This window comes from Scyliorhinus torazame, chromosome 13 (assembly GCF_047496885.1).
Source record: "Scyliorhinus torazame isolate Kashiwa2021f chromosome 13, sScyTor2.1, whole genome shotgun sequence".
Lineage (NCBI taxonomy): Eukaryota > Metazoa > Chordata > Chondrichthyes > Carcharhiniformes > Scyliorhinidae > Scyliorhinus > Scyliorhinus torazame.
The window spans coordinates 8,604,132-8,631,963 of NC_092719.1; positions in this window are offsets into that span (position 1 = coordinate 8,604,132).

Genomic DNA, 27,832 nt, shown 5'->3' on the forward strand with positions numbered 1-27,832 from the left:
TGTTTAATAAACCTTTCTTACATTTCCCTTTGTCCTAAGTTCTACTCGATTTTAATTTCCTGTGAACGACACAGGGCGAACTTTAGGGATTCTTAACTCTTTACGTAAGGCGGTGCTTTTAGATTTCAGCTCACAATGTCCAGGATCCCCCAATATCACTGTAAACATCTCACAGTGGCAGATACAGAGTGGAATAATATTACCACCCAGATGCGTGGTTGGGTTGTGGGCTGATTGTGAAATGCATTCGTAGTCTTGGATTCCAGGCCGAGAGTATTGAAACTCCCTCCATGCTGTCAGGTAGCTGCAGGTATCACCTGGCCTGGTCTCATATCATTTGTTGTTTTCTACACAGCTATTTTATATTTGTCTCTTGACGACGAGACAATTAAAATGTTTCGCAAAAAACGTTAACTCGATATGGTATTGTATCTTCCAGTCACTCTAAAATCATAACAAAAAAATGGTAACCTTGAACTGACAATGTGGCTGTATGTTACTTTTATTTCTTGGCAGGGGGTGCCACTGTCTGGGCCTACTTGCTCTTGAACTAAGTGCTGGCTACGCCATTTCAGAAGCAACCACATTGTTGTGTATCTGGAGTCACATGTAGGCCAGACCAGGTAAGGTCAGCAGAACCAGATGAGTTTTCATGGCAACCAACAATGGTTACATGATTTTTATTGCTTTCGAATTTCGGCACCTGCTGTGGTGGGATTCGAACCAGACCATTACCCTGGGTCTCCGGATTACTAGTCCAGTGACAATACCACTATGCCACCACCTTCCCTATATCATGTGCAAACATGATATGGCATTCCTATGGCGGGAGTATTTCAATTTCTACATTTCACCCTGAGATCACCACTTTGGCTTAAATGATGAGTGATTTAATGAGGAGTCGAACACTGTTGGATATTGGGGGGGGACATTGGTCACTTCTTCTTATCAAAGGGCATGTTAGCTGCTTGAGAGCGAAGGCTTTAATGTATAAATTGAAACACGAGTACTGTGTTTGGTTTATAATTTGATACTACCATTAATTAAAAACCTCATTGATATCAGTCATTTGATTCAAAACTGTATATTCCTCCAATCTTGCCAGCAAGAGGTACATTCACAACACAGAAAGCGGAGCAGGACATCCAGCCCCTTGGGTCAATCCATCTTTTAATTAGAGAGTGGCTGGCCCGTACGCTAACTTTGTTGAGCTGCTTTAGCTCCATACCCTTTAATCATTCAAAGCTCCCAAGTACCCATGGATATTTTGGGGAGGAAATTCCTGATTTTTACGAGCCTTTGAGTGGAAAACGTTCTTCCTAATTTCCCTCCTAACTGACCAAGGTCTCATTTTAAGCTTTGAGTCACTTATCGCCTTGTGTGATTCATTTTCCTCGATAACGCTCAAGTGAAGCACCTTGACAACATCACCCTGTCTGCTCAAACGCAATGGTTTGAAGTGTATTTGTTTCAACGCCCGAAGTACAGAAGGTAAGGCAGATGAACTTGGAGCACTGATTAGTACTTGGAATTATGATGCTGTGGCTATCAGAGAAACGTGGTTAAAGGAAGGGCAGGATTGGCAGCTGAACGTTGGAGCACATAGATGCTCCAGGAGAGATATAGAGGGGGATGTAAAAGGGGTGGGGGAGTCGCATTACTGGTTAAGGAAAATATTAGAGCCACACTGCGGGAGGACACCTCGGAGGGCTCATACAATGAGGCAATCTGGGTAGAGCTCAAGAACAGGAAAGAGGCAATCACAATGTTGGGGGTTTATTACAGGCCCCCCAACTGCCAGTGAGAGATAGAGGAGCAGATAGGAAGAGAGATTTTGGATACGTGCAAAAGTAACAGGGTTGTTGTGGTAGGGGATTTTAATTTCCCCTATATTGACGGGGACTCACTTAGTGCTGGGGCATGGATGGGGCAGAGTTTGTGAGGTGTATCCACGAAGCCTTCTTGATGCAATATGTAGATAGTCCAACTGTAATTATTGTTTTTCCAAAACAAACCTTTGTACATTCCAAACCTACCGTGCATTCCTGCGCCTCTTCCAGTGGATTCTATAGTTTTTAGTACCTTAAAGGTGCTAAATAAATCCAAGTTGGTGCTGTTTTTAAGATTATGTCCCCTCGTTCTTGATTCCCACATGGAAATTTTCCTTTACAGGCAGCACGGTAGCACAGTGGTTACCACTGTTGCTTCACAGCTCCAGGGTCCCTGGTTTGATTCCCGGCTTGGATCACTGTCTGTGCGGAGTCTGCACGTTCTCCCCGTGTCTGCGTGGGTTTCCTCCGGGTGCTCCAGTTTCCTCCCACAAGTCCTGAAAGACGTGCTTCTTGGGTAATTTCGACATTCTGAATTCTCCCTCTGTGTACCCAAACAGGCGCCGGAATGTGGCGACTAGGGGATTTTCACAGTAACTTTGTTGCAGTGCTAATGTATGCCTACTTGTGAAAATAAAGATTATTATTATTAAAAGTACGATCATTTCATCCACTTTTTGGAGTGGAAAATGTAGACTATGATGTTTTGCTAGAAAAATTGTGTGTTAGTCAGTCTTAAACACTGGCAGCTTGCTTAACCAGATAATCACCCCAATTCTATTAATGGCTATGGTGGAACTTTGCAAAATGTGAAGGTTAAGCATAAGAGCATTTAGTTTATTTGTGGATCAGCAGAAAGCTGGCTAATCCTGCAACAGTAAGAGTTCAGGAACCCCGGTGTGTTTCCCGTATTACTGTGTGTGCTGCACGCATCTGAAGTTTAAAAGTGGAAAGCGAAAATAAATAATTGACATGTGAGATCCAACACTGCTGATCTATCACGTGGATGGACAGATATAAAGCAAAAAAGAGTGGCTAAGGTAAATATTGGTCCTTTAGAGGATGAGAAGGGGGATTTAAAAATGGGAGATGAGGAAATGGCTGAGGAACTGAACAGGTTTTTTGGGTCGATCTTCACAGTGGAAGACATAAATAACATGCCAGTGACTGATAGAAATGAGGCTATGATAGGTGAGGACCTTGAGATGATTGTTATCACTAAGGAGGTAGTGATGGGCAAGCTAATGGGGCTAAAGGTAGACAAGTCTCCTGGCCCTGATGGAATGCATCCCAGAGTGCTAAAAGAGATGGCTAGGGAAATTGCAAATGCACTAGTGATAATTTACCAAATTTCACTCGACTCTGGGGTGGTCCCGGCGGATTGCAAATTAGCAAACGTGACACCACTGTTTAAAAAAGGAGGTAGGCAGAAAGCGGGTAATTATAGGCCTGTTAGCTTAACTTCGGGAGTAGGGAAGATAAGACCATAAGACCATAAGACATAGGAGCGGAAGTAAGGCCATTCGGCCCATCGAGTCCACTCCACCATTCAATCATGGCTGATTTCAACTCCATTTACCCGCTCTCTCTCCATAGCCCTTAATTCCTCGAGAAATCAAGAATTTATCAACTTCTGTCTTAAAGACACTCAACGTCCCGGCCTCCACCACCCTCTGTGGCAATGAATTCCACAGACCCACCACTCTCTGGCTGAAGACATTTCTCCTCATCTCTGTTCTAAAGTGACTCCTTTTTATTCTAAGGCTGTGCCCCCGGGTCCTAGTCTCCACTGCTAATGGAAACAACTTCCCTACGTCCACCCTATCTAAGCCATTCATTATCTTGTAAGTTTCTATTAGATCTCCCCTCAACCTCCTAAACTCCAATGAATATAATCCCTGGATCCTCAGACGTTCATCGTATGTTAGGCCTACCATTCCTGGGATCATCCGTGTGAATCTCCGCTGGACCCGCTCCAGTGCCAGTATGTCCTTCCTGAGGTGTGGGGCCCAAAATTGCTCACAGTATTCTAAATGGGGCCTAACTAATGCTTTATAAAGCTTCAGAAGTACATCCCTGCTTTTATATTCCAAGCCTCTTGAGATGAATGACAACATTGCATTTGCTTTCTTAATTACGGACTCAACCTGCAAGTTTACCTTTAGAGAATCCTGGACTAGGACTCCCATGTCCCTTTGCACTTCAGCATTATGAATTTTGTCACCGTTTAGAAAATAGTCCATGCCTCTATTCTTTTTTCCAAAGTGCAAGACCTCGCACTTGCCCATGTTGAATTTCATCAGCCATTTCTTGGACCACTCTCCTAAACTGTCTAAATCTTTCTGCAGCCTCCCCACCTCCTCCATACTATGTGCCCCTCCACCTATCTTTGTATCATCGGCAAACTTAGCCAGAATGCCCCCAGTCCCGTCATCTAGATCGTTAATATATAAAGAGAACAGCTGTGGCCCCAACACTGAACCCTGCGGGACACCACTCGCCACCGGTTGCCATTCCGAAAAAGAACCTTTTATCCCAACTCTCTGCCTTCTGCCTGACAGCCAATCGTCAATCCATGTTACTACCTTGCCTTGAATACCATGGGCCCTTATTTTACTCAGCAGTCTCCTGTGAGGCACCTTATCAAAGGCCTTTTGGAAGTCAAGATAGATAACATCCATTGGCTCTCCTTGGTCTAACCTATTTGCTATCTCTTCAAAGAACTCTAACAGGTTTGTCAGGCACGACCTCCCCTTACTAAATCCATGCTGACTTGTCCTAATCCGACCCTGCACTTCCAAGAATTTAGAAATCTCATCCTTAACAATGGATTCACCGAGGTTAGGCTAATTGGACTATAATTTTCCATCTTTTTCCTTGTTCCCTTCTTGAACAGGGGGGTTGCAACAGCGATTTTCCAATCCTCTGGGACTTTCCCTGACTCCAGTGACTTTTGAAAGATCATAACTATTTCTTCAGCTATCTCCTTTAGAACTCTTGGATGTAGCCCATCTGGGCCCGGAGATATATCAATTTTTAGAATAAAGGGATTATGGTGTTCGGGCCGGAAAGTGGAGCTGAGTCCACAAAAGATCAGCTATGATCTCATTGAATGGCGGAGCAGGCTTGAGGGGCCAGATGGCCTACTCCTGCTCCTAGTTCTTATGTTCTAATGATGTACCCAGAACATATAGTTGATTAACTATAAAGATGACTTACTAATAAGCTTGTGGAAAAGATAACTAAGGAACTACCGAACAGACGTTGGCTACTAAATGAATTTTGTGAATTATCCCGTAGCCACTCTTTGCGTGACTATCTTGTACGTCTTACTACCAACTGCCGGGTGTCTTGAGTCACGTGGCAGATCTCTATCGCCACCATCTGGTTGGAGGTTGCATTAGTAACTATATGCAGAACTGTGCACGGGCATATCACAGGCATATCATCACAGCCCATTCTGTGGCAGCCATGGTTCAGTTGGCAGCACTCTTGCCTCTGAATCAGAAGTTGTGGGCTCAATCTCCACTCCAGAGATTTGAGCACAAAATCCAGACTGACAGTCCAATGCAATACTGAGGGAATGTTGCACTGTTGGAGGTGCTGTCTTTCAGATAAAGTGTTAAAATGAGCCCCCCGCTGCTCCCTCAGGTGAACAGAAAACATCCTATGGCAATATTTTGAAGAAGAGCAGGGGCGTTCTCCCCAGGTGGCCTGGCCAATATTTATCCCTCAATCATCATTACAGATTATCTGACCATTATCACATTGTTGATACTGGGAACTTGCTGAGCACAAATTGTTGGCAGCGTTTCAAATATTGCAGCAATGACTACACTTCAAAAGTATTTAATTGGCTGTAAGGTATTTTGAGATGTCCCGAGATCATGAAAGATGTTTCATAAATTAAAATATTTCCTTTTAGAGGAATATCACCACATAATGGTGATGGAAGCCATCAAGTAAAATATTCTTCACGCCGACAATGTTTGCCTTGAAAACGATCAACCAGAAATGATTCCAATTGTTTCCAACAGATGGCAATGTGAAGATCCACCCTTGATTTTTTGCAGAGTTCGATGGGGCAGCATTAGATGGCATGACATCACCAAATAAAGCAGGGGCTATAAAAAATTATCTTTCGCCCAGTTGTTATCTGGTGAATCCTGTTGGAAATGCCTGAGCGTGAGAGTTGAGCAGGGATGGGATCAAGCGTGGCTGTGAGGATGCTCTGGAATCAAGTAGGCTGGTATCACTCATCACCCAGTATCGCAAGTGAATTACATAGAACATAGAACATAGAACATAGAAAATACAGCACAGAACAGGCCCTTTGGCCCACGATGTTGTGCCGAACCTTTGTCCTAGATTAATCATAGATTATCATTGAATTTACAGTGCAGAAGGAGGCCATTCGGCCCTTTGAGTCTGCACCGGCTCTTGGAAAGAGCACCATACCCAAACTCAACACCTCCACCCAACACCAAGGGCAATTTGGACATTAAGGGCAATTTATCATTGGCCAATTCACCTAACCCGCACATCTTTGGACTGTGGGAGGAAACCGGAGCACCCGGAGGAAACCCACGCAGACACGGGGAGGACGTGCAGACTCCGCACAGACAATGACCCAAGCCGGAATCGAACCTGGGACCATGGAGCTGTGAAGCAATTGTGCTATCCACAATGCTACCGTGCTGCCCTTAAGAACAAATATCATTTTACCGTCATCCATGTACCTATCCAATAGCTGCTTTAAGGTCCCTAATGTTTCCGACTCAACTACTTCCACAGGCAGTGCATTCCATGCCCCCACTACTCTCTGGGTAAAGAACCTACCTCTGATATCCCTCCTATATCTTCCACCTTTCACCTTAAATTTATGTCCCCTTGTAATGGTGTATTCCACCCGGGGAAAAAGTCTCTGACTGCCTACTCTATCTATTCCCCTGATCATCTTATAAACCTCTATCAAGTCGCCCCTCATCCTTCTCCGCTCTAATGAGAAAAGGCCTAGCACCCTCAACCTTTCCTCGTAAGACCTACTCTCCATTCCAGGCAACATCCTGGTAAATCTTCTTTGCACCTTTTCCAGAGCTTCCACATCCTTCCTAAAATGAGGCGACCAGAACTGTACACAGTACTCCAAATGTGGCCTTACCAAAGTTTTGTACAGCTGCATCATCACCTCACGGCTCTTAAATTCAATCCCTCTGTTAATGAACGCGAGCACACCATAGGCCTTCTTCACAGCTCTATCCACTTGAGTGGCAACTTTCAAAGATGTATGAACATAGACCCCAAGATCTCTCTGCTCCTCCACATTGCCAAGAACTCTACCGTTAACCCTGTATTCCGCATTCATATTTGTCCTTCCAAAATGGACAACCTCACACTTTTCAGGGTTAAACTCCATCTGCCACTTCTCAGCCCAGCTCTGCATCCTATCTATGTCTCTTTGCAGCCGACAACAGCCCTCAAATTGTAATGGCAACTGAACAATATGTAAAGCAGCCGCCCATCGTCTGTGGAGTGAGTTCCCTATTGATCCGGTTCAGCGTCTCGATCTCTCGTAGTTACTCCAGCACCATACCAGCAGGGATTCCAGGGAGTAGGGTTAAATTTAACAACAACTTAAATGTATTCAGTATAATGTCATCCCAAGGTGCTTGACAGGAGCATCAGAAACAGGATTAGATGCTGGGCCAGATAAGGAGGTATGTGAGGCAAATGGCCAAAAAACGTTTGCAGTGTGTGTGCTTCCTTACACTGTAGACACAGATTGGGCCAAAGCTCTTGCACAATTGAGTAAAAAACGCCGATAAAAATGTCACCATAGCGTCACTTCACTGGAATGAATTGCCCTAACACTGAGGGACAATCCAATTATGGAATGCTAAATCTATTGACAAAGTGCAGGGGCTGTACCAAAGAGACAATAAGATTCTGTGATGAATGAATGGTAGATGGTGTGAGCGCAAGGACAAATGTTCTGTCGGTTGTCAAGGTTTGACCTAGTTATGGGCAAAGGAGGCAACTATTTTGGCCATGAGTGCAGGATTCATGCATGGAGGAGGGAGCTAGATAAGGAGACAAAGCTATCCCAGGGACAACAAGAAGCTTGCCTTGCTTTTTCCAAAGTTCACCTTTGAGATGCAGGCCCTTATGCAAATGAGGTAAAGAGGCATGGATGTTCCTGAAACACCTCTTCAATTCTCTGGCAAGGTGGTGCTGGGGCAGTCAGATGTAGGAATCCCCCAAGAAGTTGGTAATGGCCTTACACAGTCCACGTCCCCTCCCTCCAGCTCCCACCCCATCAGACCTCAGGGATCCCGCAGCAAGTCAGAGCCAGGAAAAATAACCTATTGGGTCATATATGGCATGTAGGAATGCTTGAAGTAACAGGTTAACACGCTGTCTGTTAAACTCAGGAACTAAGGGTTGAATCCAGCTCAGCTCAGCCAGCTAGGTTGGAATTCTTTCCACTCCGATGATTGTAAGGGCTTTGTATAAAATAAATTTGGACTTGTTTCAATCTGGGCATGTGTCCATAACACAAACTGTTCATACAATTTAGCACAATTTGGCAATTGTATTCAAAGCCATCAAGAGGATTACACTGTAAAAGCATATATATCACACTGGTTTAATAGAGGCAGTTCTCCCGACACTATTAAGGACCTTTGTTCAGACAACATAGAGAACTTCAAGCCTGCTTACAGTAGGTGACAAAACTGGGTAAATTTTCCTCTCCCCAGCACTACTTTGGGCAATTTGGCCGGGATTCTCCGATATCCCGGCCAAGTGTTGACGCCGGCGTCAACGGGACTCCAGCCCAGTAATTCTCCTGTTCTTTGGGGGCTAGAACGGCGCCGAAATGCTGTGCGTTGCTCCGGCGCCGAAAGCCGGCCCTGCACGGCCTGCGTGGGTCCGTGCATGCCCAACTGTTGAACTTTGAGGAGGGAAATGTGAGAGGTTTGAGTAGTTTGCACAGCAAATGAAGTGGTCAGCAGAGAGTTGGACTCTGCTTATGCAAAGCAGGTTAACAGGGCAAAGCACACAAGGTTTCTGCCTTCTTGTCTGGTAAAGGTTCAGCAAACTGTGAGATGACTAAGCAAGCTATCTTCAGCATTTATGAGCTAGTCCTTGAAACGTATTGGCAGAAACTTACATTGAGTTTGAAAGGGTGAAGCAACTTGTTTCCAACTTCTGGATACAGGTGTTTAGAATAGGGACCACCTATGGATGCCTCAGAGAGATGATTCTCCTTGAGGTGTTCGAAAACTCACTCCCTATTTCCATAAAGGTCCATGTGGAAGAAAATACGGTATGCGAGACTCGTCAGGGAGACCAACTAGCAGATGACTACAGTTAGAATCATAAAATTTACAGTGCAGAAGGAGGCCATTTGGCCCATCGAATCTGCTCCGGCTCTTGGAAAGAGCACCTGACCCAACCCATACCCTATCCCCATAACCCAGTAACCCCACCCAACACGAAGGGCAATTTTGGACACGAAGGGCAATTTATCATGGCCAATCCACCTAACTTGCACATCTTTGGACTGTGGGAAGAAACCGGAGCACCCGGAGGAAACCCACGCAGACACGGGGAGAACGTGCAGACTCCGCACAGACAGTGACCCAAGCCGGTAATCAAACCTGGGACCCTGGAGCTGTGAAGCAACTGTGCTAACCACTATGCTATCGTGCTGCCCACGTTAGCTCTTAGAAAGCTGACTTAAAGTGAACTGAGATCTGGTACTTGTCACAGACAAGGGAGAGATAAAAGGGTGCTCCGAGAAGCCGGAACATGCTGGAAAGAAAAGGGGAAGAAGAAAAGAAGTGCAGAACCTTCCCTGACTTTTCAAAGAAGAAGGCCTTGATGGGAGACCGATAGGAAACCGTGCTGTGTTTTTTCAATGTTGGAAACCAGGAGATTTAAAGGAATTTTATTAATAATAATAATAATAATAATAATAATAGCTTATTGTCACAAGTCGGCTTCAATGAAGTTACTGTGAAAAGCCCCTAGTCGCCACATTCCGGCACCTGTTCGGGAAGGCTGGTACTGGAAATGAACCCACGCTGCTGCCTTGTTCTGAGTGTCATGTTCGTAGTTTTGCCAGTGGGGATAAAGTTTTAGTGTTGTTACCAGTGGTAGGGGAGCCTTTAAAAGTTAGGTTTTGTGGACCGTATCACATTGAAAGGAAATTAAAAGTGAGGCGAATTATGTGGTAAAAACACCAGATAGAAGGAAGACTCACCGAGTGTGTCATACGAATATGCTTAAACGGTACTTTGAAAGGGAAGGAGAGAAAAAGGAGGTTTTAATGATTCTAACTCAAAGTAACAAACCAAATCCAGATGACTGTGAATTTGACATACCTCAAATTAAATTGGAAAATGAGGATGTTCTTAAAAATTGGGATGAATTGTTAAGTTACCTTCCAGAGGAAAAACAAACTGACCTGAAAGAGTTATTGATATCACATGGGCAAGTTTGTAGAGATAAATTGGGAAGTACTAATATGGCTATACATGATGTAGATGTGGGAAATGCTGTTCCTATCAAACAACATCCATATAGACTTAATCCTTTAAAATTGGCACAGGTTAACAGAGAGATTGAGAGTATGCTTAAAAATGGCATAATTGAAGTGGGTTGCAGCCATGGAGCTCACCCATAGTGATGGTACCTAAACCAGACGGTACCCAACGGTTGTGTGTGGACTATCGAAAGGTGAATGCAGTTACAAGAATGGACTCTTATCCTATCCCATGTTTGAGGGATTGCATTGAGAAATTGGGATAATCTGCTTTTATTTCCACCTTCCAGACATGGAAAGAACATTTAAAACATCGTATGGAGTTCTTCGATCGACTTCAGGAGGCGGGTTTGGTGATGAACCTAGCCGAAAGTGAATTTGGAGAAGCCCGAATCACTTTTCCGATACCTTCAAGACGAAGGGAAATAATGCGGTCTCCTTGCATGAATGGATTTGATCGAACAGCTGTGCAAAAGTTTTGTGGTGTGATTACTCCACTGATGGAATTGTTGAAGAAACGTAAAAAAATTCAATGGGCAGCGGACTTTCAACAGGCATTTGACTGCCTGAAAGCTGTGATCACCAATGTTCCTGTGTTGAAGAATTGCAAGGGGCTCCGTGGTCTGATTGAACTAAATTATCTGATTCTGAAGAGAAATGCCGAGGAGTAGAGGAATGGATGAATCGTGAAGAGACTTTGTTCAAAGAGACAGTCAATCGAGAAGGTTTTTGGTTGGAGGAAGAAGATCAAAGAAAAATGGACTATATTGTTATACCTGTTTGCGTGTGTTGTTTTTTTTAAAAACGGAAAGGTATATTTACTGTGTACATTTCTTAGTGGATGCTGCAAAAGTGAAAAATGAAACCATCTTGAAGTTGATGGGTTTTTTTTTCTTGGGGGGAGGTGTCATGTGAGAGTACCTTTAAGACATGGATGTTAAGCAATGTACCTTTAAGAAAACAGTGATGTCAGAGAGTGGGTGGAGCTGAGGTCGGGTCAGCCATTTTGCAGGTTTTTAGTTTGGCAGTTTTTAAAAAGAGCTGGTGTGTGTCTGTGTTTTGTAGTGAGCTGGATTTGCCATAAAAGACCATCTTTGGATCATTTGGGTCATTTAAACTCAAAATAGTGAAGCCTTTAACCTGATGTGATACTGTTTGAAGGTGTTAAGTCTCTTGGAAGTTTGAAGGAACATTTTAAGGAATTATTTACTGTTGCTATATTTTCTGAGTTATCTTTGAAGTAAGGGGTGTTAAGAAATCCAATGTTTATTTCAGATGTTAAGTTGAGTTAATGGAATAAACAGTGTTTTGTGTTTATCATAGATTATCATAGAATTTACAGTGCAGAAGGAGGCCATTCAACCCATCGAGTCTGCACCGGCTCTTGGAAAGAGCACCCTACCCAAGGTCAACACCTCTACCCTATCCCCATAACCCAGTAACCCCACCCAACACTAAGGGCAATTTTGGACACTAAGGGCAATTTAGCATGGCCAATCCACCTAACCTGCACATCTTTGGACTGTGGGAGGAAACCGGAGCACCCGGAGGAAACCCACGCACACACGGGGAGGATGTGCAGACTCCGCACAGACAGTGACCCAAGCCGGAATCGAACCTGGGACCCTGGAGCTGTGAAGCAATTGTGCTATCCACAATGCTACTGTGCTACCCAAACCGAAACCCACGTGTCCATAATTGTAATTCCACACCTAGGGAAAAAGCCGTGTGCTAGGAAAAGCAACAAATACATTAAAGGGAGAGGTTGGTTGAACTCCATGATACATTTTGGTGTTCTGAAAGGCCTCGCCCATAACATGAGTTACAAGCCAGCTGTTTAGCCCACTGTGCTAAACCAGCCCCTGGTTTTCTAGCAGGTCTGGAACAAACCAGTATCTATGGCCAGGAAAGTGTTCAGACAAGACCGACCGCCAGGGTAACTACCAGGAGTTTGAGCTTAATGGGAAAATGATCCTTAAGGTCCCCGGTTAAGAAATGGGTAGGGGTGGGGGTTGTAACCTCCATCAAAGGCCTCCTTGCTACGCCCGCCATAACCTTACCCCCAGTGAAATGTCTGACCCCCGTGGATCTTCCTTCCCGAACCCTGCCTCTAAACGTACAGCACACCATCTCTCCCCATCCACCTCAAGCCTTTCTCCCCCCTGCGCCCCCCTCCGCTCCCACCTCCCCTTCCTGAGTTCCCTACACTTACCCGACCCTGGGTTCTGGGACTTATCCTCTGGGAGCCCAGTCCACTGTCCTACTGGACCTACTGGGATGAGAAAGCTCATGGCCAATCAGATTCACCGGCCACCGCCCGAGGTGGGACTTCCTCCTGTGCGAGAGGTGGAAGTCCCGTCTCCAGCCAATTAAAGTGCATTAAATAGCTGGAGGGAAGCCAGTATCGGTGGTGATGCATTCTTCCCCCCGTTTGCCTTGGGCCTTGAAACCATACCACCTGAAAACTCCTGCTGTTGTGTAGGGCACCACCAAATAGAAGATGTACAGAAACGTATAAAAATGTCACTTTAATGTGGTCTTCTGAAAAAGATTAGAGACCTTTAATAAATGTAATGAATAGACGCAATGAGCAATACGCTGTTCTTCTTCCATTCCACAAAAGCCAATAACAAGCATGGGCTCATTTAGTAACTTTATCTTGGACAAAAATCATATCAAAAAATAAACAACGTTCTTTCTCAAAAAGGCAATATGACAAATGTAATATTTTCCAGGACATCGATATCTGGACAGATGTTTATCAGCAGCTGGGACAGGTTTCCAAGAGTGATGGATGCCAAGATACAATATATTTTTCTGGAAGGATGCGACAAAACGAGACTTCAACACAAAAGAAATGGAATTCAGAAATAGACTGAGACTGGACAAAATGAACCACATCTGTCAGATGTCCACGGTCACGATGAGCGAGTCTTGGGAACCTAACGCAATAATACCGTGGTGCTTATTTTTAATTTGGTTGCCAAAACGGAACAGTTTGGCTTTCCTCAAATTAGCTGCGTTGATTATGATGAACAAACTTTAGAATTCCCTGCACGATAATTGGCTAGTTCACTTCGGCCAACATGCGTCCAGAAGGGGCAAGCTCCGACTTGTCCGACCTTCATTTCTAAAGAGACAGTAAGGTATTTCAGCAAGGGCATCATATTAAAGCTGTCCAAATCACTGGTTAGGCCTCAGCTAGAGAACTGCACCCAATTCTGCATTTCAGGGAGAATGTTAAGGCCTTGGAGTCAGCGTAGGCAAGTTATACAAGATAGGGGCTGGTTTAGAACAGTGGGCTAAACAGCTGGCTTGTAATGCAGAACAAGGCCAGCAGTGCGGGTTCAATTCCCGTACCGGCCTCCCCTAACAGGTGCCGGAACGTGGTGACTAGGGGCTTTTCACAGTAACTTCATTGAAGCCTACTTGTGACAATAAGCGATTATTATTAGATTTTGAAGATGAGGGACTTCAGTTAGATGGGGAGGCTGGAGAAGCTGGGATTATTGTCCTTAGATTGAACGGGAGTGTATAAATGATGAAGGGTTTTGATAGCGAACACAAGGCACCTCGACAAATACATGGATAGGATGAATATAGAGGGATACGGCAACAGGAAGTGCTAAGGGTTTTGGCCAAGGGTGGTATCATGACTGGTACAGGCTTGGAGGGCTGAAGGGGCTGTTCCTGTGCTGTATTGTTCTTTGTTCTATGAAGAGAAACTGTTCCCAGTGATAGAAGGACCAAAGAACACAGATTAAATACTTAGAAAAGAACAAGTTGTGGGGGGGGGGGGGGGGGGGAATGAGGAGATTTTCATTTACAGAAGTGTTATGATTTGAAATGCACTCCCTGATAGAGCGAAGGAAACAGATTCAATGATGATTGTGGATTGAGGGATACAGTTTTGGACATCCACATTGTCACGACATCCTGGGCTGGTGTGCGGTCAATTCCAGCCCCACTTGACCCGGAATCACAATGCAGGTGAAATTAGAATTATTTAACATACCCAAGGTCCTTAGTTCAGCCCCAAAAATTACAGTCACCAGGTTTGTAACTTTAAAAGCCAAGTAAACTTTTATCATGTACAGTATTATAATTAAATAGACAGAAAATGCAGCTGATTATGTATTACCCCTTGCCCAACCCCCCCTTGCTAACTACTCCCACTCTCAACACACACACACAGACAAACAACACACACACACACACACAGACAAACACCACAGATGGGAAAGGGTGGTGGAAAGGGAAAGGAAATATTAATAAAAATAAAAGGATATGGATCTTTGATGCACTGGGGTGACTTCCAGTCGCTATCTTTCTCAAGTTCAGGCTTTCGTTTTGGTACTTCTTCCTTCGAGTCTTGAGATAGGTTTCTCTGGCAAGGTTGTTTACTTTCTCTGCAGACACGGCATCATTACAGGTTCAGAGCAAAGGTTGTGCCGGGCACTCACTGCTTTCAGAAGAATAGAGCGGGACCAGAATTCTCCGGCCGTTCACTGGCAGCGGGATTCTCTGGTCCCGTCGGCAGCCCATCCCCGCCAGTGGCGTGGGGTGGTTTCAATGGGAATTCTCATTGACAGCAGCAGAAGCAGAGAATCCTGCTGCCTGCGAACGACGCGTCGGTTCCCATTGCCAGAAAACACGCGGCTGGGAGGCCGGAGAATCCTGCCCCAGTTCATTCAGCAAGCAGGAGAGAGCGAGAGAGAGGAGACAGAGAGAGAGAGAGCTCCTTTGAAATGAAATTAAATGAAAATCGCTTATTGTCACAAGTAGGCTTCACTGAAGTTACTGTGAAAAGCCCCTAGTCGCCACATTCCGGCGCCTGTTCGGGGAGGCTGGTACGGGAATCGAACCGTGCTGTTGGCCTGCCTTGGTCTGCTTTAAAAGCCAGCGATGTAGCTCCTTTCACCTCCAAGGTCTAAACACTTCTGCTTAAAGGCACATCTCAATTATGGTTCCACGGACCAAAAATGATAAAAAGAAAAGAAAAGAAATGGGAACAAACAGAATAAACAGGGAGGGCCCTTACAATATCCAACTAATCACAGCATGTTTTCCATCTATTCCTGAGGTGATCCTGATCATGAAGCGTATAAAATTACTGTACAAATTTACAAAAACAATGACACAATTCTGTAAGAGAAGGTTAGGAAAATGTACTTTGACTGCAAAATTTAAGAAAAGATGCTGACCGTTAAATACTTTGATGGTTTTTCGGTTTGGATTTTCAATTTGTTTCTTTGTAACAATAAACCTCTTGAAATTATGTTTCAAGCAAAGGATGGAGCATCAATGGTGTTCTCCGAGAGAGGCAAGATGCACAAATTAATTGTTCAGGGTTTCTCAGCAAGGATAATTGTTTAAGAGAAACAAGTTAACACGGCTGGTTACACAAGTAAATAGAAAAAAAGACGGCAAAACGCGTGTTTCAAAAGTCAGACGATAAGAAAGGTCTTTTCTTTATTTATTCAGATTTATTCAGGCCCTTTCTTCAGGAACGGTAAAAGCTTAAGTGATCCCTATGTCTTTTTCATACGTTTGTCATGATCCGAAGACATGAAAGAGGCCCTAGACTCTTTAACTCAAATCTTACTTTAAAAATGGACTTTGCTGGACCGAAAGCATGGCTGCTTGAGGTCACATGATCTGCAAGTGAACTACATTTCTGGAAACTTCCAACAGTAATTGCAGGACAAATATCAATTGTGTGGACCCATTGCAATCAATGAAATAAAGGAGCAGCAGATGGTCTGTCTCCCAGGACTTATGACAAAGAGAGAACCAGAAAAACACATGATACTAATAGTCACCATCTCCCTCCCACGGTGAACAATGGATTTTGACCAGAGACATGGAAACTGATTATTAACCTGACGCTAACTCATCAATGGAAAATACCACATGACCCTTGTTTGGCGTTCAGAAAGTTTTACTGTTACATTCCTGAACTCCCAGGACAATCTGCTGTCAACATTCAGCCTGTTGATATCAAAAGCAGAACTCCAGGCTGTCAACATAGCCTGTCTAAACCTCCTTGAAGCCTGGATCTCTGGAAGACTCCTTCGACAAGCCTCTGTATACCGAAGGCATCACCAACTTTGAAAGAATTCAGCAACTCCTGCTTTCAGCTAACTGAACCCATCTGAACTTTAACTCTTACTTGAAGTTACCCTCATTGGAATCTGATAGTCATGTGAATTAATATCCATGTGTGGGATGTCGGCCCGCCCCCCCCCCCCCCCCCGTCTCCCGTCTCCCGTCCCCCCACAAGCCCGAAAATTCCTGCCTGAGGTTGAGGGACCTTTCAATGATCCATCAAATTTTCCCTCTGGCTCGCGACCAATTCCCTGGCAGGTTGGGACTGGAAAATGTACCTCCATATATTTGGGGCTTTTTTGTTCTAAGTTATTCCTCGTTGGGAAATTATTTTTCTTACACACACACACACACATAAGGGGGAGATGTATGTGTGTTTCTGTGTAGTTGCAATGACCATCCCCCGGGTTTGAATATATCAATAAACAATGGGAATCTCTGGTCATGGCCGCCCCAAGGCCAGGAGTTCATGCCCGAGGTCAATGGACCTTTAAGTGGCGCGTCAAATCTTCCGTCCCGCCAACGACAACTCCTGCAGCAGGCACGACCGGAACCTTTACCCCAATACTTCTGATTTAGCCAAAAGAGAGTTTGCTGTGAGTCGCCTTAAAGATTGGCCTCACAAACAGAGGTTTCGGGGAAACACGCCTTGGCCTATTTCCCCAAAATTAAACCCCTTTGCTGTGGGCGAGAGGCCGGAAAAATAAAGGACTTCAGTTTGCCTCTCCCCCCACCGTGCCCACAATGAAATGAAAATTGCTTATTGTCACAAGTAGGCTTCAAATGAAGTTACTGTGAAAAGTCCCTCGTCGCCACATTCCGGCACCTGTTCAGGGAGGCCGGTACGGGAATTGAACCGTGCTGCTAGCTTGTCTTGGTCTGCTTTCAAAGCCAGCGATTTAGCCCAGTGTGCTAGACCAGCCACTCACTTTATTTCACAGTTCTTTGCCTGGCATATATAACTTTGGAAGAGCTATGAGCTATTACAGGAAAACCAGAATGTTCCATGGTCAAGTTGGAAATGGAGTGGTTTCCAATTCAAAATCTTTGTACAAACCAATTGCCACCTCCCCCACGAAGAGCTGCAAATAAATCAGTTTCCAGTTATCCAGAAAGTCCCTCCTGGGAGAGCACCCAGAGAAAGAATGCATTCAAATGACTCATTATAGGATCCATGCCGGGCAGCACTAGTACAGTTCTCGCTGAGATGTACAACTGTGTACACCTCACCGTTACTTCCTTTTTGAACAGTAAGAAGTCTTACAACACCAGGTTAAAGTCCAACAGGTTTGTTTTGATGTTCCCCACCATCTGGCCTGCAAAATCCTACCAACTGTCCTGGCTTGACACAATTCACACCTCTTTAACCTGGGGTCACCCCATCTCTGGATCTGTAAAGGTTTAATCACCTGCTAATGCTCGTATTCCAAGCATTGTCTGGCATCTTTGAATCTGTCTATATATATGTTTCTGGAACATACCTCTTCATTCACCTGAGGAAGGAGCAGTGCTCCGAAAGCTAGTGACATCGAAACAAACCTGTTGGACTTTAACCTGGTGTTGTAAGACTTCTTACTGTGCTCACCCCAGTCCTACGCCGGCATCTCCACATCATTCCTTTTTGAAGGCTGTTTGCGGTTTTGTTCCGTTGCAAACTTGTTCAACAATGGTCGAAAAGCTTTCAGTGCGAGTACGGAGTTACCAGATGTTGGCTTTGAGTGAGTGGAAGAGTCCACCGTGTGCACGGCTGAAGCTTGACATTGTTTTGTTATTGTGTTGAGCTCTCAGGAGTTTGAGCGCTTTATGTTGAAGGGAAAATGGTCACACCCAAGAGTTTGGCTGTTGTGCAAAACAGGATGAAGCACAGCAGTGATTCTCATGAAAATCCCAAAGTACATCCTTCAGCTCTCTGTTGAAATGCCTTCGATCCCGTACGCCATCTGATTAATTGATCAATAAATGTTTCTTACAAATGAATAGAAATTGAAAAGGAGAGTAAAGAGAATGTGGATGTTTGCTGTGTGCCCTTTGACCTCTGATTTGGTGGTGTTACGATGGTATTTTCACCAGGTGAAGCTTTCTGGATGAAACATTAAAGCGAGGCCTGGTCTACCTACTTACGTGGACCGAAAAAAATCGCCTGGCAACACTTCAAAAGTGAGTTCTGCTGGAAAAATGTTAATCCTTCAACCACCATCATAACAGATTCTGCAACTTTGATCTCATTGCTGCTTGTGGGAGCTTGCTGTGCACAAATGGGCTATTTTTTTACAGTACAACAATGATGTCACTTCAATATTTGTTCAATAGCTATAAAGTGCTTTGCGATGTCCTGAGGTGGTGAAAGGCACCATCTAAATGCAGCGCTTCCTTTCCAGCTTCACATATTATGTTCTGCTCTTCCATTTATAATTTTGCCGCCTAGATCTTCTTCCAACACGCAATATTTTACAATCCGCAGCATATAATTTACCATTTTTCAGTCCAGTTGCAGAATCAGCCAAACCCTCACTTGTTCTGCACTCTCTAATTTAGTGTGATTTGTAAATTTAAACAGCTTACAATATCACTTCGAAAGCCTGCGTTGGAATTGTTAAAATGTCTATCTGAAACATGAGCTGATGCTTTCCCCTTTTGGAGTGTTTCTGATCTTTGCTGTATGCATTTCGTATTCCTCCGATTCACTGTTAAACACCCTGGGTGCAATTGAACGGACTTAAAACTAAGTTTGAGGGACTTCCTGCTGGCGAGCTGATCCCGTCAGCAGGAACGGCTGCTCTCTGATCAGGGCGGCATTTTGATCCCCCCCGCCCCCAAATGTGTTGGGGTCCCTGTGAACCCCCCCCAACCCCTGACACCCCCCCCCCCACCCTCACATCCCGCTGGCAGTGCCAACCTGCCAACCGTGAACCTTGGCATTGCCATACCAGCACCCTGACACTGCCCCTGGAATCCTGGCTGTGCCACCCGGGCAGCTTGGCAGTGCACAGGTGGCACTGCCAGAGTGCCAGGCTGGCAGTGCCAAGGTCCCTGGGCCAGAGGAGTGCCAGAGTACCACCTTGTCCTGTCCCTGTCCACCTGTGAGCCTCCAATGGCCTGAGAGCACCACCCCCCCCCGCCGACACGCCGGTACGCCTGCTCCACGTTTGTGCCAGGTCAGTTCAGAGAGGGTGAGATCCAGATCGCACCACGAAGACAGTGTTGGGCGACTCGCGATCAGCCTGACGTAGAGCCCGTATTGGGGCTCTTGTGTGATTCACCCATTGCGTCCAGATCCACGCCGGGTGCAGTGGGGTCGCTAAATTGGGCCCCAATGGCATTCCATACAAATGCCAGGTCAAAGCGTATCCTCGTAACTTGTATCAAGGCACACAAAGTGATCCCTTGCATCCTTAGTAGCCTGTCATACATGCTGATATTTGCGTCTTTTTCTGAAGCTGTGCACAAAGATCAGCCATGAGTGCTCATGGTGAGAATTGTTTCGAAAGTTGTCTTTTTTATAAACAGTAAGGCTTTCAGGAAACATCAAATTTCCTCCCTTCTGCCTGAATCAATCAGAGTAACAATCGCCAGAGGCCATGCAAATTAACTGACCTTTCACAGGTTTAAGTACATTAAGTATATGGTTAGCAGCTAAACAAGTGGCTCAGCTGCCTGATTCAAGGTGCTTTCCGTCATTGCCCCTTCAGTTGTGGATTAATTGCAATGAATCTGACCTCCATGTTGAGTAAAAGAGATCAGAGTCACACTTCACTCCCATTTAATGCCCAACCAGGGAGCTCCGAGCAAACACCATCCTTCATCTCAAGTACATCACCGACCTCACTGGCTTTAAATGCCAGTTATGTTTTTAAGCCTAGAAAAGATGTAATTATACACAGAAACATACCTAGAAAATAGAAGCAGGAGGAGGCCCTTCGGCCCCTCGGGCCCGCTCCTCCATTCATTGTGATCGTGGCTGATCATCGCGTTCAATACCCTGTTTCCGCCTTCCCCCCATATCCCTCGATCCCTTTAGCCTCAACAGCTTATAATGGGAGTTATCCCATTGCTTCTTTCCTCAGATCGAATATTTCAAATTTTATCAAAGGCAGCTCTGTGGGCACCTCAAAAGATTCAACATATTTATGGAATCATGGGCATCGCTAGCAAAGCCAATGTTTGTTGCCCGCCCCGAGGGAAATTACACCTTGAGCGAAGGTGGCAGGATGGGTAAAATGGCCCCTATGGATTTGGGAAGATGGGAGAAAAAGTAACAGAAAAACAGACTCTCCTTTAAAGAGCGCCTTTTACAACCTCAGGATAATAATAACCATTTATTGTCACAAATATGAAGTTACTGTGAGATGCCCCTAGTCGCCACATTCCGGCGCCTGTTCAGGTAAGCTGGTACGGGAATTGAACACACGCTGCTGGCCTTGTTCTGCATCACAAACCAGCTGTCTAGCCCACTGAGCTAGACCAGGATGTGCTTTGTAGTACTTTTTTTAGTGTGTTGTAAGGGAGAAGCTCAGAAAGGATTTTGAGCATACCTGCGGGAGCTGACATTTCAGAGCTGGGGGTGGGGGGGGGGCCTGCTATCCTCGACCCTCCTACCATTTTTACCAATCTAAATCGACCAGGTCTAGTATAACCTCCCTACATTTCAATTCTATCCCTCTGGAAATAGGGCCAGAATTTTATGTTACCCCATCCACCGGCGGGTTTTAGGCAGGTGGGGAGCGTGAACTCGCATGGACGGGAATCCCTCGGGATTCCAACCCACCTCGACCAGGTAGCGGTCTTTCACTGCAGTGGCCAAGGTCTCAGTTGGGAAGCTCACCCTTGACCCATTTGAGGCTCTTAAAGAGTCAATAAATGGTCACTTAAGGACCGTTGCCCCCCAAGCTTCAATTTTTAGGCTGGTTGGGCAGACTGAATTTCAGGCCAGAAATAAACAAAGTTACATCTCATGCAGGAAGATGTGTGTGTGTGTGGCGGGGGGGGGGGGGGGGGGGGGAGAGAGAGAGAGAGAGAGAGGGCTGGGCCATTTCCATAAGATGCCCCCTACTGACAGGGGAAGTGTACCCTCCTCTTGAGGCCAGGTGACCTCCTGACCTCCCTCGCCTTCCGTTCTACACCCAAGACCCAATTACTCCTTGTAACCCACCCAGGCCTTCCCTCCACTCCCTGCCCTCGGACCCCTGAGACTTTGCTTGTGTCTCCAGTTCCTGCGGCTTAGTCTCAGGCAGTTCTGCGCAATTCCTCTTCCTGCCACTGCAGTGCTGTTGCGGGAGGAACTGGAGAGCCGCCGGCCAATCTGATTGATGGCAGCCATCTTAGGTAGAACTTTGTCCTGAGTGAGGAATGGATGTTGCGCCTACTGTCAATCAATGCCCAATCCCCACCATTCTAAACTTTCAGGCCATAGCATGGTGCTTATTTTTTTTAATGGCCTTGCTAACCCCTGATCCAATTTTTAATGATTTTTGTAGTTGAGCTCTGAGATCCCTTTGTTCCTCCACCCCACCTAGATTCGCACCTTTCAAGTAATAAGTCACCTCCTTATTCCCCAGACCATGATGCACTACCTCACATTTATCCATGCTGAACCTCATTTTGACAATTATTTGTCCATTTTGCAAATTTACGAATGCCCTCAACATTGAGGGTGGCAGGGAAGGGGGTTCAGAGGAGGGCAGAATTGGTGGATTAAGTTGTTCTCAACAGGAATTAAGGTTAAAGCAACTCATGGAGTAGAGTGAGGAAAATCATTGAGGGAATTGTGAAGGAGGATTTTGAAATGGATACGCGAAATACAATCAGAATGCAAATCACAGAAAGCACTGACAAGTTCCTTGAAGTTCCCAATAAATGTCAAATATTTGGTAAAAGTGCCGTTCAATTTCCCCTGAAACCCATCTTGCAAACTGCAGACCCGAATATTAGTCTCGTAACTTAATGGCTATTTTCCGAGATTAGTCGGAACAGCTGGGAGTGCAGTGACTAATTATTTTCAGCAGGCTCAGATGTCGGGAGTGATCTCGGCGCGAGTCCCTCTTCTGATTTTAACAAGGATTCTTATGGGTGGCATTCCCCGGACCCCCAGCCGCGTATTTCTCACAGATCGCCGTTCGCTGGCGACGGGATTCTATTTTCCCGCCGCTTGCCAATGGAATTACCCATTGGCAGGGATGTGCCGACAGCAGAAAAGTGAATCCCGACGTCTGGAGAATTCCGGCCTATGTATATTGAGTTGTCATTCAGATTGCTTCTCCGATCAATATGCTGAAGGTGGATCGTGGGTGAGTTACACTGAACTAGCTCAATCAGAGATGGCTTTGTGTAAAGCGAACCCCTGGGAGAAAAAAGCCAAAACAAAACACTGGGATGAGTCGAGGATGGACTGGCAAGCAAGTTAAGTATTTTTGGCTCACGACTGTTGCAAGAATGGTTTCAACCAAGAGTTCACTGAATCCCTGCCCTCACTGCTGAGCTGGAGATAGATTAGTCATTGCGCTTCAGTGCACTAGGCTGCACTGTCCGATATTCCGGATACAGGCCGGGATTCTCCGATCCGAATTCTCCCCGCTACCGCTGCCAGTGGGGACGGACAACTTGGCGTTCAGTCAAAACTCCACTCACTGCAGCGGGAATGGAGAGTCCCGCTAGCTGCGGACAAATAGAGAATCCTGCCCACAATCCATGCTCACGTGGCCGCGCCCAAATTTATTAGTCCTCTGTTGCAGGTGAATAAGTAAAACCGCCAAGAACAGGAAGCTCCCTGAAGCTTCTCCTGACCTCCTCGAGGCACTGAGAAATTTCCAAACATTAGTGTTACATCAATGAGGAACTTGTCGTATGAGGAGCGGTTGAGGACTCTGGGTCTGTACTCGTTGGAGTTTAGAAGGATGAGGGGGGATCTTATTGAAACTTACAAGATACTGCGGGGCCTGGATAGAGCGGACGTGGAGAGGATGTTTCCACTTGGAGGAAAATCTAGAACCAGAGGACACCATCTCAGACTAAAGGGATGATCCTGACTGAGGTATGGAGGAATTTTGTCAGCCAGAGGGTGGTGAATCTGTGGAACTCTTTACCGCAGAAGGCTGTGGAGGCCAAATCATTGAGTGTCTTTAAGACAGAGTTAGATTGGTTCTTGATTAATAAGGGGATCAGGGGTTATGGGATGAAGACAGGAGAATGGGGATGAGATGGGGCGGAGCAGTCTCGATGGGGTGAGTGGCCTAATTCTGTTCCTATGCCTTATGGTCTTATAATCAGCATTGTTCGACTCTGGCCCATTGAGCTTTGCAATGCTATTTTGATAATAGGAATCTTTGTTAGTGTCACAAGCAGGCTAATTAGATTGATCCCAGTAGGACTATGACCAATATGTTCCATGTGGCACTTACCAACTGTCTGTGCTTATTCCTATAACCTTTAACTCCTATCTTCGCCAAAGGCTTATAGCTACTTCTAAGGACCAAACCAGTCGGGTAATTGATGGCTATTCCACATTGGGATAGTTTCCTCTTCTCGTTTCTGCCCTCCTTGTTTCTCCTGGATGTAGATCATTTTAAGGAATTCATTGTTAAGTCCTGAAGCCTGGAAAGTTCAAAAATTTCAGAAAATAACCTCTGGCCCATTTTCTTTGGCTCATGAATTCAATGCTTTCAAGATTTCTTGACTTCGTACTTGTTGCTTTGCAGTTTGCAGTGAGGATTCATCGGTTGAAGAGCCGTTGCTTGATCAGTTCACGGATGTCCATAAAAGGCATGGCTCTGGAGCTGATACAGAATTACCAGAAGCCTTTGCTGGGTGACTGTACACTCACAGTAAAATCCGAGTCATTTACTGGAATGAAGCAATTGCTACGTCTAGTATTGACTACCACCTGCTGTAAATAAAGCTGCGTACCTAATTGAAAGGCTGACGGGTGGTGTATAGGTGCTTTATATGAGGGCTGTGTGTGTTCTGATGAGTTCACTTTGTTGATGCACTGCTCTACGGAAAGTTGCCCCCCTTAACCGCGCAAGATAATCCTCCTGCAAACATGAAGTGGGCAGAAAAGAAAAATCTGGATGACTGGATTAGCCCTTTGTATTTGCCTCTGTCCCCTGCAAGTGGAATGGTTCTCCCACGGGTTTCTTGTCACGGTGCAGTTTCCCAGAACTAGGTGGGTGAGTGAATGATGTGTTGATAAACAGGGAGCACAAGTTTAAGATTACCACCAGTAGAAGGAAGGGAGGTATAATAAGAAGCACAGAGAATGGTGAGAGCGTGGAACGCCCAAACAGAAACAGGTGGAAGAAAAATGCTCAGCAGCTTTAGAAAAGGAAGTGTTCCCCGCGCAACCTCATACTTCTGCCAAAATAAAAGTAAACACCTTCGATAATTCTCCAGGAAGGAAACCTTTTCCTTTTGCTCACTGTTTTCGTGGCATTCTGCTGTTTCGCAAAGATGTTAAAGCCGCCTCGACTATTAATTACAGCGCACGCTCCATCCAGCATGCATGGCTATTATTATGAGTTTATAATTTTCCTAAAATACAGCGTGAGAAATTTAAAAAAAAAATCTTTTATCATCATGACTAGAATATTAAAGAGCTGAAATATTTTCTATGTAGGATGTCGTTAGGCATGGTCATGGACGGTAAGCTCAATAAAGGGTAGAAAGCAGATGACAGTGGTGAAATGTAAAGACGTATGTGTATTCTACAGAATGAATGGAATTTGGCAAGTAACAAGTATAAAGAGTTTTTTTTCTTGGACTGAATAGTTTCTTTAAAGCGAACATTCAATCCATATGAAACCCAGAAATCAACTTCAGGCCTGTGGTTTTAGGGTGTTCACGGCTGAAAGAGTTAATGTGTGGGACTGGAGAAATAGTTCCATTCTCACGATGGAGCAAGAGACTGTTACAATCCCAATTGGTGTTATTACTGAAGGGGAAGGTTCCAGAATGGAACCCTGGCTCCATAGACTGTGGGCGGGATTCTCCGGTCCTCCAGACACGTTTTTCTGGGCGGTGCGCTCTCGCCAGCAGTGGGATTCTGCATTCCTGCTGACTGCCAATGGGATTTCCCATTGTGGCCATCCCACTCTGCCAGGAAACCAACGGGTGAGGGTGCACTGTCGGTGCAATGGAGGATCCCGCTAGCGGAGAATCTAGCCCAACTACTTTTACTTTATTGGATAACATGAAGGAACAGAGTCACAGGACCACCTATTCATTTGAAGAACAAAAAAAAAACATTTATTAGACATGAAAAGTTTGACTATAATACAAAACTACTTTACTCCCCTTTTATCTTCCAAAAGTATCCAGTTTTCTGGACCAAATGGCTGATGTCACTCAACTGATCTTCTTTAGGGTTCTCTCACAATCCTCCCAGATGATTGTCACATGAAGGTTTCAAACCTCCACTCCCAAAATGGCACGCTTTAAAATCTTCTTTCAAACAACACTTTCCATCAGCTGTGTTGGTTAATAATCCACTCCAGGTTTTCCAATTATTCTGTCAAACAAAGCTTCTACTCCACTTTTAACGAGGAATCCAGCACCAGTTTTTCCATCTCTCCTTTCAGGTTTTCTTTGTGTTAAATGATCCCAGGGTTGGACGGCCCACCCGTTGAGAACTGCAGGCCAATCAATGACTGATAGCTTTATTGAGCAGCAATGCCACTGGGGGAGACAGTACCGGCAGCTGCCGGTACAACACCCACCCAATGCCGAGCATCGTCACTGGGTTCGAGGCCGCAGCCAAGTGAGGGAATTCACAGGGTGGTGATCACAGTGGGGTGAGGGGTCAGGTGGGAGGTCAGCAGCAAGGGGAGTGGGGGAAGCGAGTTGACAGGAAAGGCAGTGAGGAGTGGGGGGACTCTCTGTGAGTGACATCCTTTCCAATGCCGCTTCGCTTGGTTCAGGCACTGAGTGCCTTTGAAGGACGGAAACCCCCCCCCCCACCACCACCACCGGGGGCCTGAAAACAAAAGCACCAGGGTTTGCTTTCTGAGGTCTCCACATGGCAATTCCCCTGCCCGTCATTGGGTTACTACCAGCAGTGACAGGATGAGGCCCTTAAATGGTTAATAGCTGCCCACTTAAGGGACTCAATTGACAGTGGGGTGGTAAAGTCATCTGGAGACCTTCCTGCCACAGACATACCCAGGGTGGAGTTGGCTGGGTGACCGGGTACCCACCAGCCACCTTCCCACTTGATTAAATCCTCCCACCCACCAAACCCACCATGGCAGAGGGCACAAGGTTCTGTCCAGGGAGTGGTCAGAACAGGAGTGCAGTGCAAATGGATCGTCAAAATTGAGAATTTGGTCAGATTGAGAATTCAATGTAGAGAAGGGAGGAGGTTTACTCTTTTTTTTGCCTTCAATATTTGAGAGGCTCGTGGTTGAGGCAATAAGTTTAAGCTGCTGCACAGGGCTTTATTGCGGTAGTGCAAACTGGTATGTCGAAAAATAAAATAAAACCTTACAACAAACTAAAAAAAGTAGATGTAACTAATCGAGATTAAGGTACGTCGGAACAGATTGTGTGTCTGGACTGCAGTCTGCTGGAGTTTGGCAAGATAGCCCAAAGTGAACACAAATACAATAGTGGCTCCATCAGGAGACTCCTCGTTCAGAGTCAATGAACTGGAGTCTGAGTTGGAGACACTCCAACACATAAGGGAGGCGGTGTCTGGACTGTTTTCTGCAGACATTGCTCTTTGAAAGAGGAATCACAGACGAAATAGACTGAGTGATCTCCCTCTGTGCTGTGTTATTCTACCATTTATATTGTGCGAGTAACCCATGTGACCTCAGGCTGAATGGTGCTTGGTATTTTTGACAAGCGAAGAGCAAATAGACAATTTAGCAGAGAATTGTTGAAAATTCATGAATTCTAATATTATGAGTATCGCTCAGACATCAGGCCAGCACAGGAAATTCTGTTCAAACAAAAGGATGAACCATAAGTGACTTATCATGAGCTGATTATGTTGGGGGTCAAGATTCTATGAACAGCAATCAAAGCCATCAATTAACAAATCGTTAGACTGGGTCTATTTTATTATACATTCAGCAATTGAACATAATGAAGAGCCAACAGTGAAGGGTAAAAATTAATGTTGGGTGATATCAGTGCCTGAATGCTAATATTTTACTTATAATCTCTTGTGTTCTTCGTGCGTCAGAGGTTTTATAAGCCTGGAATGTGTTCCAAGTAAAATTATCAGAGCCAATGGCCTATCAAAGGATAGAAATTTAATTTGAGCAGATTAGCTGGCCTGTTAAAATTACAGTCATTTCATTCTAAAATCGTGAACCAATCATTTGTAGTCTGAAATAATAGCCCTGTAATCATG